The sequence below is a fragment of the Danio rerio genome, chromosome 23 (genome assembly GCF_052040795.2).
Source record: "Danio rerio strain M-AB ecotype USA chromosome 23, GRCz13ab, whole genome shotgun sequence".
NCBI classification, from domain to species: Eukaryota; Metazoa; Chordata; class Actinopteri; order Cypriniformes; family Danionidae; genus Danio; species Danio rerio.
In genome coordinates this window covers 10,987,161-10,992,855 of record NC_141043.1, presented here as the reverse complement: position 1 = coordinate 10,992,855, position 5,695 = coordinate 10,987,161, and the positions used below count along the sequence as shown (strand labels likewise).

Below are 5,695 nucleotides of genomic sequence, written 5' to 3'. Positions count from 1 at the left end.
TTATGAGTGTTGCGGTTATTTTCAATAAAATTACTGTTTAAAATGGATTCATAAAGTTTAAAGGGATAGCTTACCCAAAACTTAGTTTACTCACCTATTTACTCACTCTTAAGTGGTTTCATCCCTTTAGTTTCTTTCTTTTGTTGAATACTAAATATAAAAATCTATAACCGTTGACCTCCAAAGTATTTTTTGTCTTATTAGCTTTCTTCAAACTGTTTTTCTTTTGTGTGTTCAACAGAGGAAAGTAAATAGTAATGGTAAGTAAATTTTCGTTTTTGGGTGAACTATCCCTTTAAAGTTGCATTCAGTGAAGTATTTGTTTGTCGCTAGATGGCGCCGCACGCCATTTTAACCTCATTTCTAGCATTCTACATTCACATGTCTTTTTCTCTAAAATAAGTTCTTAGTTTTTATTTCTGGAGTCTTAAGTGGTTTATTCAGACTACTCGCGTTTATAATGTTGTTGTTAATAATTCTGTTGTTGATAGCTTCAAATAAATATTGATTAGACTCCACTATGACTACATTTTAAACCAAATTTGGTAAAATAGGGACAAATACAATCTGTTAATTACAAATGAAATTAAATTTGTGAGTCCGATTTAACTCAACAGTTGCGTTTATATCTGTTTGACCTTATTTTATCTCAATTTGGGTTGAAACAACAGTGTTTTTATAAGAAACTAAGTTACTAAATGCTTTAGATACCAGAACCTAGAATTTAATAGATACTAGTAGTTCTTTATTCGATACTAATAATTAAGAAACTTTTACATTTTCTAAATGTTTGACAAGCAATAAAGCCTGCCTTACTAATTTAAAATCGTTATTATTTAACGTCATTGTATGACTGGTCTGAAAAGTAAGCACTGTCAAACACTAAGCGCTACTAGTACTTAAATACTAAATGGAAAACATACTAATTTCTAGAGTAAATTTAAATAGTTACCAGTGACATAAATATACTAATATGATTTAATTTACAGATTGAATGTTAAAAAGGCTTGCCGTAGTAACAGCGCTTATTCCGACGAATCACTTCAGCCCTCAGCAGGTGGACGTGACGTCACCCATTCGCATATTATCTTCTCTAAAAACTCTCCCAAAAACTTCGTTTTAAAAAGACTTTCATCATTCGATATTACTTTAACAAGTCCCTTTTATTTATGGTTTATAGCTCAACGCACACTGTAAACGGTCGCGTGTAATGGCTATCTAGTCCCATGATCTGTAAAGTAGTTCCCGGGACGCTCACCGCGGACGGATACTGTTGTTTACATTGTGCTGCACGCGGCGGTGTGGCGGCCAGCGCGCGGCTGCGCGAGCTTCATGGGAGACCGACACACTGCGCTTTCCAGCTCGCGAAAGTTCGTTCCGCGGTCGCTGTTAAAGTTTTCATTTGTGCCCGTTGAGAACCCGCTTCATCCCAGGTGAGTTCATTGCCTATATAACGTTGCCTTTCTCTGTGTTTATCCCTAATTTACATGCGAGATTGATTTGCTAGTTATTAGCCTTATCATAACTAACGGCAGCACTGGGCAGCAAACAGGAGGAGCAGCTAATTCAAAGGTCTCCACACTTTTATCGGCATTTAGTTGGAATTTTATTACAGGTAATTTGCTTTGAACAAAGTTGGAGGCTTTATTAACATCGAGTAATTTTCGTAAGGTACTATTTATACCCCTCATGGCTGTGTTAGCTGGCCAACATGTGCCTTTGGCTCAGTTCATGTGGAGAACAAAAACAGCCTGAGTAACTTCAGTTCAAGACACTGCATGCAGTCTGTCGTAAATCACGTCTAATAACATAACTGCTCTTTTTTATTAAACCGTTATACATCATACGAAGCTAAAGACATAAATACAAACTGTACTTATACACATACAATCCATACAAAATATGTACATTATTAGACTAATATTTTACATGAAAACAAGACATCAAATCAAAATACATTAGAAACGCAATTCACTAGATGCTTAAACGTACCTTAGACTAGAGCTACAAATAAGATTTAAAGTATATAATTAATTTAAAAATTCTTTCTAGTTTTTGTTAATTTTACATTTTTTTAACATTTGGCATACACTTAACCTTTTTTCCATACATTTTTGCAACCACTTTATTAATTTGTTTGTTTGTTACCATAAGCAAACCCTCAATCATTTGAGTGTAAATCCTAACTGTCTTGATTCTGGAAAGGAGGTTTAAACAAGAACTCCATCTCTCATTCATCATCTATAGAGATGTTACTGTTACTGTGTCTTACATCCTATTGTCTACAACATATATATCTGTGGTTTTCACAGCCACTATTTCAAGACATGCTTTCATTAATCTTCATGGGTGTATTATAGAGTTTAAAAGTTCTCATTTAGCTTCACTGTTTGATTTCTAAGTTGTTGCAACAACAAACAAAGCAAAGCAACGCCTCTTGACAGGTTTCATTTCTCCTTTTTGCCTCTGAGCGTTTACAACTCAGTTAATCATTTGTTGGAGCATTTTACAGGCATCCCATTCTCTCTCTTTGACTTAAGTTGTCGTTCTTAAACCAGGTGTTACTGCCCTTGGGATCTGGTTTCTCACTTTATGCTCCATTGTAAATATCTGCCCATTCAGCAGTACAGGTATTCAATAGTGTAGAGTCACAACCTTTTTTTTTAATGAGCCTTTAGCTTTAAATATTTCCTTGAGTTGCCACCTGAAATCTGAAGGGTTGATTAAAGCTATAAGGATAATATAAAAGATGAAGACAAAATGAAAGTATAATATTTTCCCTCAAGTGGTTCTAAACCCCCTTCTTTGTTAAACACGAAAGATATTCTGAAGAAAGCTGAAAACCCTTGACTTTGATAGTAGGAAGAACAAATACTATGAATGTCTGTGGTTAGTTTCCAGCTTTCTTCAGAATATTGTCTTTTGTGTTTTACTGAAAAAAGAACTCATACAGATTTGGAAAATGTCAAGGGCAAGTAAATGATGACAGTTTTCATTTTTGGGTGAACTATCACTTTAATATTTGAATGATTTTCCCCACAAATTGTCTTGTTCATGCATGTTTTTTTTTTTTTTTTTTGCGTGTTGTAGGACTTTAGGATTTTAGTTAAAACCAAAATGAGTCATTTAAAAATAAAATTTGCTCTTTCAAGATCTACAATGGCAAAGAGTGGGTTTGTCCAATAAAGCACATCCACAATATAAAGTGTCTCACGTGTCTGCAGGGGCTGAATAAACCACGTTAAGCCTGGTTTATACTTCTGCGTCAAGTGACCGGCGCAACTCACGGCGCAGGCAACGCGCATGGCTGTGCATTTATACTTCTGCGCGCTGTCTCCGTTGGTCTGCATTAACACTTCCGAAACGCAAGTGGGCAGTGAGGTGTAAATGTTCCTCTGTGTCGAGTTTCTTCGCTTCTGTTTTGCTATTCTGAACACTTCCTGGATGTACAAGTGACTCAAACTCGCTCATTTTGAGGCAGGAACCGGCGGACGTGCAACAAGTTTAACCATGAGGTAAACACAGAACAAAACTTTCCATCCGGAGCTCCTTCACGGGACTCCACACTTGTAAACAATCGCTCGCGCCATTCGCGCGGCTCTCGGTCCCGCCCAGACTCGTCGGCGCTAGCAAGCCGACCAATCACAGAGCTTGCGCTTCGCGTTGTTGCGACGTGTAGTTACAATTTTTGAGAGGTGCATGTCAGTGACGGCGACGGCCACGGCGATGGGCTATGCGTCAGCGCCGTAGCATACGCCGGTGTTTGACGCAGAAGTATAAATCAGCCTTTAGTCTCAACAGTGCATGGGCTCTGTCATCCACCAAAAAGCCAGTCTCTCATAAATGCGAGTATGGCAGCTTGTGGACATTACACAAACTGTTTATAATGTTTAAAGGTGCTGTAGCTCTGAAGCAAAAAATACTATAATATGTTTGCAGATATTTAAGAAACATGCTAAGTGAACATTCTTGTTTATCTGAAAAACAATGCTGAAGTCAGATATTCTGCTTTAAAAATCTGAGTTATGTGCTGGAACGTCTGTCTTTGTTTTGGTTCTTTTAACCCACCCACTGCCACTTCAGCCAATTATATTTCAGCAGCCTGGGTTGCCTTGTTGGAAAACAGCATATTTCATTCATTCATTCATTCATTCATTCATTCAGAAAGGCTCTAAAAGCACGTGTCCGTGACCGAAATGTGACCTCCTGTGGACATTAGCAGACTCTGAAATGAGAGGAAGATTAAGGGTGCTTTCACACCTAGACTTTTGTTTCGGAACCTGTCTCTACCTGAAAAGTGATTATCTGCCGATACCGATTTCCAGCCGATTGATCGGAGCACCCCTGGTTTATAATCTAATCAATACATATTAAACCTTTTTAACATTATTATATATACATGCTGAATCACTGATATGTGTTAAAGCTGATTTATACTGATTTATCGGCGTTGCTGACGAGCACCTCTCAACAATTGTAACTACACGTCGCAACGATGTGTAGCGCAAGCTCTGTGATTGGTCAGCTTGTAGCGCTGACGAGTCTGGGCGGGACAGAGAGCCGCGCGAGCTGGACGCGAGCCCAATGGAGCGAATGTTTACAAGTGTGGAGTCCCGTGAAGGAGCTCCTGATGGAAAGTTTTGTTTTGTGTTTACCTCATAGTTAAAGTTGTTGCACGTCCGCCGGTTCCTACCTCAAACTTGTACCACTTGTACATCCAGGAAGTGTTCAGGAAAAGCAAAACAGCAGAGAAGAAACTCGACACAGAGGAACTTTAACACCTCACTGCCCACTAGCGTTTCGGAAGTGTTAATTCAGACCAACAGAGACAGCGCGCAGAAGTATAAATGCACAGCTACGCGCGTTGCATGCGCCGTGGGTCACAGAGTCACAGTTCTAAAGTTAAATTTAAAACAGTTTATTTTGTGGTGAGGTGGTTATTTTGTTTTGAGGTGAACTATCTGCTTCTGCTTTCAATAGTATGGCAATGAATGTCATGTAAAATGGCATTCAAATTCACATTATAAGCATTTAACACTGAATAAAGCACATGAGATGTATCTGAGGTGATCATTGTTAGTTTTCTGTTGTTTATAGAAATAGAAGCAGTTTCTAATACATCAATTCCGGCTGTTGGTTAGAACAAAATCTCTTTTTAATATGGAAAATTTTCCTTCTATCGCATGCCGTTGCTTTTATATATAGAATACGATTTAAATCAGCCTTTAGACTCGATCGTCAGACACGCTCCTGTTGGTCCTCAATCTGGCAACCTGCGCTGTATTTTTAACCACGGGTGCATTACCTAGTTCACCTACTTGGTGTCAAACCTACATACTGCATCTTTAAAATATGGATTTTCTTACAAAAATGAATTGATTCACTACAAGCGACCGGAGACGTGTCAGGTACTTTTTTATGGATGTGATTTATCAGATTTGTTTTGGACTGTTGAAGAGATTAGAGAAACACCTGTGCATTGCCATTAGTTTGTAAAATCCAGAATTATTTTTTTTTAAATAATTTTTTAAAAGAATGCTAGAAAAAACAAGTACATATTATGTAAAGTGGAGGAGAGTGCATTGAATTAAGAGCATCAAATCTTCCCACAAATGCACACTGCAGTTGACCAACACACACACACACAAAATGAACGTAAATTCTCCTTTACACAAGCTCTTGACACATTGCAAAA

At 37.9% G+C, this 5,695-nt stretch overlaps 1 protein-coding gene across 6 annotated transcripts in view; it reads left to right on the top strand.

The window, feature by feature from the left end:
• The first annotated feature begins 1,310 nt into the window (after positions 1–1,310).
• foxp1a (forkhead box P1a) overlaps positions 1,311–5,695 on the top strand; it is an 84,755-nt gene continuing 80,370 nt past the window's right edge. For 5 of the 6 annotated variants that reach the window (XM_087305908.1, XM_087305907.1, XM_087305904.1 and 2 more), the window contains exon 1: positions 1,311–1,433. The gene's annotated coding sequence lies outside the window, so the exon portion shown is untranslated. 6 annotated transcript variants of the gene reach the window in all.